We start from the raw sequence: 9,209 nt of genomic DNA, 5'->3' as shown, positions 1-9,209 counted from the left end.
GACTTAGATTTTGTTTGAAAATATCGGCGGAGCGATGGATTGAGAGTGGCAGTTTATCATATGTTTTGGTGAAAGTATTTGAAATGTTTTTTCTTTAGTATTTTATATAACCCGATATTTTTGACGATTTGTGATTTTAAAGTTATTTGGGAGTGTTACTCGTGGTCGTGACTGCGTCATTGGCCGAGTTCGATTCCCGGGTCGGGCAAAGTATTACTGGGTTTAAGAATTTTTTTCAGTAGTAGCACGGAGTCGTCTGAAATTGTGCCCAGTATATGGCAACAGATTCACTCCCTATTTTATGGGACTTATAACACAAATGTTGATATGTGGGTGTACATTGTACAATGGCATTCCGTGCCATAGTGTACACTTCTGTCTACCCTTTCAGGAATAAAAGGTGTGAAAATGTTACTCGTCCTCCTATAGGTCTTCTTAGCCTATGTTAGAATGTTTTTTTAATTTAAGTGCTCATAATTTGTACAAAGCGTTAAATGATGCCCAAACCTAAAAAAAGTCCATCAAAATTATTTAGGTATCTATTAGAAATTGAGCACTATATTCTCACTGATTTATTATCTTATACTATCCCTGCATCTAGTAGAAAACAAGTATACCCACAAACACCTTTAATACTAAATACTTAAAACACTCAAAAAAACCGCTCGTCAATATTCAGATTAACACAAGCAAAACCATGAAATATGAAAGGATAACTGGAACACACTTGAAGTATTGGCTGAGCAATAAGTTAGAGCGCTCAAGTACACTACTAGAGTCGTTGTAAGGAGTTGCAAATTGTTATTAGCTTTATTACGACTTAGGACAGGGTAAGTTGCTAACTTGCCCTGTTTTGTTGATATGGATCTATTGATGTCATCGATGCTGCAAATTTTCGGCGCTTACCTTGTTATGTTTGTTGTGTATGTTATTCGTTTTTGTTTCACTATGTAAAAATATCAGTACATTTGTCTATTTATGTGTTAAGGATTGGAAATATGGATGAAATGTCATATTGTGTCTTAAGTGTGGGAGAGCCTACATTTTATTATGAACTCACCATTAAAATAATAATGTAGAATGTCAGTGAAGGAGAGCCATGCTTCGACACGTATTGGCCGGCTCGACCGGAGTGATACCACGGCCTCACAGAAAACCGACGTGAAACAACGCTTGCGTTGTGTTTCATTGTGTGAGTGAGATTACCGGAGACCCAATTTCTCCCTTCCCAATCTTCCTAATCTCCGATTCTCCAACAACTCTTAAATTCCTAACCCCCAAAAGGCCGGCAACGCACTTGTAACGCCTCTGGTGTTTCAAGTGTCCATGGGCGGCGACGATTGCTCACCATCAGGTGATACGTCTGCTCGATTCCATAAAAAAAAATGTGTACTATAATTATTATGTTACACGTGCCTAATATTGGTTTGCTAAATACAGTGAGTCTGTAACTTCACTGTTATGATTGCTCAACGCACCGCATACTTTATAGTATAAGCATATTAAAATAAAACAGTCTTTTTTGAATACTAACTCTTCAAAATATATTTATGCAACCACAACCGACCAACCAACATTAGCTAAATACAAAATACAATCAAACATAACATAACAAAAAAAAAACATTTTTATTCTTAAAAAATACGTAGAGTCAGCGCACGCATGATTCTCGTCACGGCTGTGTGACACGGGTCAGGAGCGGTCAGCACAATTTGTCTCATGACCGCAATACATCCATCAATTACACATCGCAGATATCGAGGGATGTGGGAGAGAGAAAAAAAAGAAAAAAAATGTGAAACTCTCCCTCTGATGTTGCCTGATATATTTGTGAAACAATTTTATGTGGCATACGGTACACGCTCGCGGAGCGTGGGTCTACGACGTATGAGCGTGCACCCTTCATATGTAACGATTCGACATCTTTATCAGCTGTTTGGGCTGTGATTTAGACTGCATTCCCTTGGAGGGAGGAGTTTGTATGGTACTATTGGGATAATAGTTACATTGTTGTAAAACTGATTATATTACTTTTTACGAATATGTCTAGTGAGAAGTGGGTGTTGCGTATGTACCTATAATATGTGCAACTTTAACTACCTATCCTTTCATACTTCGATTGATAGTAGGTCGGTAGTTTCCTTGGTCAAAACTGAATTATTTTAACATTTCAATACAATAAAATATCCCAAAATAATCGTACGTTCATTTGTTAAATTTAAAAAAAATTAATATTTTCGCGAAATTAGTATACTATTTGACGCAAAAATTTGATGAATATTGGATACAAAATTCATAGAAAAGTATCATTATTAACATTTCGATAAAAGTATTGAATTTGACTAGTTGGTAACTACCGTATTGTACATAAATATAGTTAGACAATATCCCAACTTATTCTCGTGAAATATTGTTTAATAATAAAAAGACACTCCTTTACTTATTTTTCTCAGAAACTTGTTAAGGATTATTTAATTTGTAGACTCTAAGGAAAGGGTGCGCCTAAAGAAAGCCGGCCAAAAATAATTATAAAAAGAAAAGGTCTCCGTCCCTGTATTTAATTTGAGGACACTTTCATCTGCAGAGAAACATTCAAAGATTGTGTATTACAAACAATTTATTTTTACTTTTAAAATATTCGTAATATAATAAGGAGATCAGAGGGCTTACTCTTGAATCCAATTCCGATCGATCGACATTGATATTGGGAAATCTTGTACTCTTGAGTTGATCTTGCCCATTGCATTGCCGACCCAGAGCTGCAGACTGCCTAGCGGGTTACCGGGGCTCCGGATCGAAAAGCAGGAGTAGGAACAGGGTGGTTTTTAGTCAGTAAGATTCTAATATTTCCTTTCGCCTCTCTCAAGGCAAGAGAAGTCATTGGATGATATTATAAGTAAATTGGTTATAAGCGCTCAGAAAGTGACACATTAAAATGTGGACAATTAGCAACGTGTTTATAGAATGGGACTGCATGTTGGAAAATAGAAAGGGGCGTGGTTTGTAACGTCTCGCGCTCCCCATAACATTGTGTAACACATTATGTTAAAAGGAAATTCAGTTATGACATCGCCTCTTTGAATTTACTTCATAGTCAATTCACACACCTAACATAAGAGACTTTTCATACAAAACACTTCAGTACTCAAATATTTGAAACGACGAAAGCGTAACACTTGTTTATAGCCATTTAAAAACTTTTAACGGAACACTAAAACTGCATTTAGAACCTAACATTCAAATCCAAACTCTATTCCGTGCACTGTGAGGTTTGTTTTAGAGTGCTAGAGGAAATTTTGGAAGGATTAAGACTTCTGTTTGAGTAGTAAAATGAAAAACCTCTTCCGTACCACGGACGCATTTGGGTTATTATTAAAAATGTCTTCTGAAATACATTTTGTGGGTGAAAATAATTAGAACAAGGGGTCTCGGGTTCGATTCCCGGGTCGGGCAAAGTATTACTGAGCTTTTCGAAAATTTCTCAGTAGTAGCACGGAGTCTGTAATTGTGCCCAGTATATGGCAATAGGCTCACTCCCTATTACATGGGACTTATAACACAAATGGTGAAATGTGGGTGTACATTGTATAGCGGCATTACGTGACGTGGTCGTAACGTGCACCTCTGCCTACCCCTTCGGGGATAAAAGGCGTGACGTTACAAATAATTAGTTTCTCAGTTATTTTACAATCCATTCTGTTGAAGTGTTAGTTGAACATTCTCTCAGTTTCCATCCTCAGTTCTGAAGTCTTTTGAAGCTAATAGCAGAATTTTACTGACTCAGCTTTTATGAATAGATCTCGTTTCTTAGTTTAAAATAAATATCGTTTCATAGAGAACGTTCTTGAAAGAATTAAGTTGAGTTTGTTCATTGAAATCCAATGTTCGTTTTAAGGTAACCAGTGACTTACAGGCATTTGTTGTTGAAACTCTGGTAGATTATTTTAAAACATTAGACACGTATTTTTTGTTTTTTTACGGAGTCAAATACTTTCGATATATCGATATACTATTGTGTGTAGTGCATCCAATATTACAACCACAGAATAACTTAATGCCTTCTGAAATAAACCCTCAATAATTGGTATCCAACAATATGGGACCATTCACGAAAACTCCCCCATACAATAACTATACGGAACAAATAGAACAACACACCATGCTTAAAAAGTTATACCAAAAACTTAGAAAAATAAAAGCATTAACTTTTTACTTTGTTTATATTCTTAGTGTAATAAGGAATAGTAAGGACCTTAGAATTGTACCAAATGGAAATAAATCTGGTGATAAATGAAACTATGCATAAATAAACACAAATATCGAAAACTGCTAAGCAAAATTCGATAACTTTCTTACCCCTACATTAATGTATAACAGTTAGGCTACAATGACAGGCACAATCGAGTCGGCCGCGGTAATTTTCCTGCTGTTTTCATCCCAGCAAACAATGGCAACTCATTTTTGGCCACAATGAATTTCATTTTGGAGACCGAAAATACATTGCCATTAAAATCCTTCCGTCCTATAATTCTGTTGGTTGGAGGAAGCACCAGATATCCTGAGCCAGGGATCGTCAAAATATTGACTGTTTAAGTGTTGCTTTTAATTTTTTTCGTTTTTGTTTGGTCGAGCTTGACTACAGAGCAAGAGGTTTCAAGTTTAGCAAAATAGCAGGGAGCTACTGAATGCAGGTCGCAGACCTCAACTTTTAGGGTGTTTTCCACCAGAAATGCGCTATACTACGTCGCTGTGGATGCGTTTGGCTTCCACCAATCATATTCATTGGTACACATAGCTAAACACTGGTGGAAACAGACTCAGCTATGTTTTTATATGAAAAAATGCGTGCTATGGATGCGTGATATGGATGCATGCTATGGATGCGTGCTATGACGGCTTCCCTAATATCGATACATAGCATACACGAGCTGCGCATCTTCCTCGCACAGCTACATAGCTGAGTATCAGTGGAAACGGTCACATAGCTTTACAGCTTAACTATTACATCTTCGTAACATAGCAACATAGCCTTCTTTGCTAAAAAAGCACCCTTACTGCCATAATCAGAGATATTCAATTATTACTTAAACTATTCCTTAGTAACGATATTATTTCGAAAAAATTGCTAAAGTCTGGGTTAAGTTATCATTAAATTACTCTGAGTACGGCGGTTAGACTCATTTATCCTCTACTAGACCAGTTATATCTAGACTTATCTAAACACAATATTTTCATTACTGAAATTGGCACGTGAATATAAAAGGTGGTCGCTCCCTGGCCCTAGGTGTGAGTAGTACGTAACGAGCAATTAACATCGTTTGTGGGCAAGTTAAGTTTATCTCAACCTGGGAGGCTAGGAGATATCGTTTTGTAATCGTTTTATATGGTATTTGTTATTTAGTGTTAATCAATAGACATGTAGGGAAGCTTTGATCGTGAATGGAGCTGCTAATTACTTTTAGAAGAAAGAAAGAAAGAAAAACAGTTTATTTGCACCGATTAAAAAATAATTAATATGGAAAAGGAAATATAAAATTTTTCTGTCCTTTTAGGTTTTAAAAAACATTGTCCTGCTCTAGAATTTTCTCCTGTGTCGTGGGTGTGTTAACAAAAATACAAGTTCACATACACAGATGGGAATCGAACCCGCTACCTAGGTTGCCCAGCCCCCACAACAAATTGTCCAGTCAAATTGCTGAAGACGTAACCCGTTGCGCGACAACCGGTTGCCCAGCCACCGCACAAACCATGCAAATTGCTGAAGACGTAAAGAATGAACACTAAACGGACACTCTTTTGGATATATAAACGTAAGTTCTAAAACCAGATCTAGAAAGTGCAGTCCTTATAAAAAGAAAGATCCCAACTTAAATCAGTATCAGTACCTAATTGCTATGAAACCACACACCGCAACCAACATTGCAAGCAAACAACCCTTTAACTGAAACCCATTCCATCCCAACCCCATAAACCTCCCAAAGAATAAAACAGCACCATAAAATACCCCATTTAAATAAACCATTCTAAATTCTACATTAACAGCGAGACTATTAGTTGAGGCATTTCTCACCGCGTTCCTATTCCAGCCACGTAGCAATTAGGAGCCGTTAGTATAATCCGGTCGAAACCGGCCCGGTCCAGTTACAACCAGTTTTAGCCGGTTTCCCATCGAACATTCGTCGGATTTGTTGCGTGTAGATTGTTTTTGTTGGCGCCCAACGCGGGACGAATCCTAAGAGGTTCTAATGTGAATTTAGTCGATATTGAGGATATTTGTGTAAAACATGTAACTGTTTCGATGTTGTTTATTGAGGGTCTCTTGTAGATGATACGGGGATGTGCCGGATAATCCGGGTGAGTAAATAATGTATTGGGCCTCTAATGCTTATTCAAGTTGCTGTTGTTATACAAGGAAACGATGTGTTTATGCTTATTTTTTTATGAATTATGAATACTTGGTTTATTTTTTGATTATATGAAGTATGTTTGATGAGTGTTTTAATCAGTAGGTACTGCATCATATCAAGAAGCTGAGTCTTCTTGTGATACTTCTCTTTGCAAAAAAACATACACATAAGAAAAATGTTACAAAAGTGTAAACCTTTTCATTAAAATTTAATAACTAACCGCCGTACTCAGATTAATTAAATGGTTACTTAACCCAATCCTTAACAATTGTTTTCGGAACAAAATCGGTTACTAAAGAATAGTTAAAGTAATCATTAAACGTCTATGAGTACGGCAGTTAGTTGACTAACGATTGTCTTAGGATTAAGTCAAAAATAAATCTTGAAGATTTAAAATCATTTCCCGTCTCTCCCACAGCTCGCTAAGCCTTTAATCCTTTGGCGATCAAAGAAAAGAAAAGAATAGAATAATACCGAAGATGTAACAATCATTATGTGAAACTTTTCCTTCACCCACAATTTTTCTTTCTCCCATAAACCGTCCGTTAAATCTTTACGGTTTCTTTCCGCTTTGCAACCGGGTTTTATCCGTGTTACCCGGCTCTGACAGCCGGGTGCACACGATATTCACGATCGTATAACCGGGAGGTTTGTTGCATATTTTTCTATTTCATATTTATGTAAAAGAAAATAAAATGGTTCATTTTTTGGTGAGCCATAGTGTGTGTTTTTTATAAAGTTAGTAAGTGTAAGTAATTTTAGTGACTATGGGTTTTAATTTCTATAGCAATAATTTATTTGCACATTGCGGCATTTTAGGAAAGAATGGCTGATCTTTAAAATGTACTTTGGAGTGTTTTTTTTTGATATAAGGTATTTAAAGCGATATTTTCGAACCGATATAACCTTCCAACCTTCAAGAAAAGAACGTACTCTTTCTTAGAAGGTCGGCAACGCATCTGTGACTCCTCTGGTGTTGCGGGTGTCCGTGGGCGGTGCTAATCGCTTAACATCAACTGACCCGTCTGCTCGTTGAAAAAGGGCCCTATTATCCAACATCCTTAGTTTTTGGTTTTGATAACTAAACTTTTGTATAAATATGAACTAAAACCTCCTCAATGTAAAAAAATAACAACAAGAAATATACGTGTTATCAAAAATTTGGCAGCTGTCATAATAACAGCCGGGGTTTTACCCTCAAGTTTCGTATTTACAAAACAATCTATAAAAATAATAAAAATGGGCACAAAGCAGTATTTCATTAACAAGAAGTAACGAACTCCCAGCGGTTCAAAGAGTTTACCTTAGGACTTCCATCTGGTTAGTTCAAAGATCGATTAATTTGTACAAAATTAACTGTAACGAAGATTAAAAAAGTAAAGATGGTATTTTTGCTAGAAGTGGTATATTGTGATCTTATTAAAACTTTCGTGTGACATACTAAATTAATTATTATGTTATCGGCTTACTCACGTAATTGTTTAAAAGAGTAGCAGCGTGACCAATGCTGCTCATGAGCATGGCTTGAAACTACTATGATCTACTGTTATTTCATTGACGTAGTTCTGGAAATATTTTATAATCGACACTCGTATTGTAATATTGCAGATTAAAAAGCAGATAATTGAAAAATGAACTCCCGCCAGCTGTACGAATGTAGATGTATATTGCTGATATGAACACACCTACAATCATATCGACAGAAAGCGTATTGGTGAGGTCAAACACTCTTTCTTAAATACCCTTTGTTATAATTATCGTGGTACCTTACTAAATTAACTAAAAATCACGGTTTAGTCATGTAAATATTTGGTTAGCAATGAGTCTGCGCACGCTGCTTATGATGAAGACTCCTTAGGTACACCAGTCACAGAGGGAGCCTTCTAAGTTTGGAAACTAGTAGAGCTATTTATCGAAATATTTACATGAGTTAACCGTGATTTTTAGTTAATTTGTAGTATTTTGTTCATACTTTCATCAACAACATCAACATCCCGTTACTGTCATTATCATTAACATGCTTTCTTTATTTTTTATTTCAATAATATTACCTATAGCCCCATTTTTGTAACTATGTGCAAGATGATGATACCTTTTTTCCACAGAAACGCCGAAATACTGTGGAATGGTGGTACTTCGGCCCAGTCATACTGGCTGTAGTTATGTTCCTTCTGATGGGCACTATCTTTGAACGAAGAATTGAAGCGTTTTATCGGAGAATTTGTGAGTATAATTTATATAAGCTAACCACCGTACTCTGAGTCATTTAATGATTACTTAACCCAGTCATAAGCAATCGTTTTCGATACAAAATCGTAACTAAGGAATAGTTTAAGTAATCATTAAATGTCTCTGAGTGCGGTAGTAAGAAAGATAACATCACTTAAGATAGCCACAACTGTAATGAAGCACGAATTATAAGTGACATTTTAATAAGAAGAAATCATCCTATTATTACTTTCAGTGGAACGCCGGCAAGCGCATCTAGCACAACAGACAGAGAATATAGAAATACCACTGTGTGGAGACCGAACGACTTCACTGCACACTGTGAAGACCCCGTCTCAGAGGACCATCGGCAGCTACAGGGCTGGGAGTTCAACCACCAACATCAACCCACAACCTGTACAACTCACAAGTCAATGTATACCTTAATACACAAAGCCATACCGAGATTACTGTACATTATGGATGACCAACCAGATCCCCAAATGTACAAGTATCAAAGCATGGTGACTTGGATCATCTTTCTCAATAACAGCCTGATAGATTACGAGGTTTCCCAGAAAATCTTCTTCAAAA

At 36.5% G+C, this 9,209-nt stretch overlaps 1 long non-coding RNA gene across 1 annotated transcript; it reads left to right on the top strand.

The window, feature by feature from the left end:
• Nucleotides 1–7,586: 7,586 nt before the first annotated feature.
• On the top strand, nucleotides 7,587–8,630 carry LOC118275564 (uncharacterized). Its single transcript, XR_004783607.2, has 3 exons — nucleotides 7,587–7,727; nucleotides 8,016–8,121; nucleotides 8,513–8,630. It is a non-coding gene; the product is annotated as an uncharacterized LOC118275564 (long non-coding RNA).
• Nucleotides 8,631–9,209: the final 579 nt, after the last annotated feature.

Source organism: Spodoptera frugiperda, chromosome 8 (genome assembly GCF_023101765.2).
Source record: "Spodoptera frugiperda isolate SF20-4 chromosome 8, AGI-APGP_CSIRO_Sfru_2.0, whole genome shotgun sequence".
Lineage (NCBI taxonomy): Eukaryota > Metazoa > Arthropoda > Insecta > Lepidoptera > Noctuidae > Spodoptera > Spodoptera frugiperda.
The sequence above is the reverse complement of the archived record's forward strand: the minus strand, read 5'-3'. Positions and strand labels throughout refer to the sequence as shown.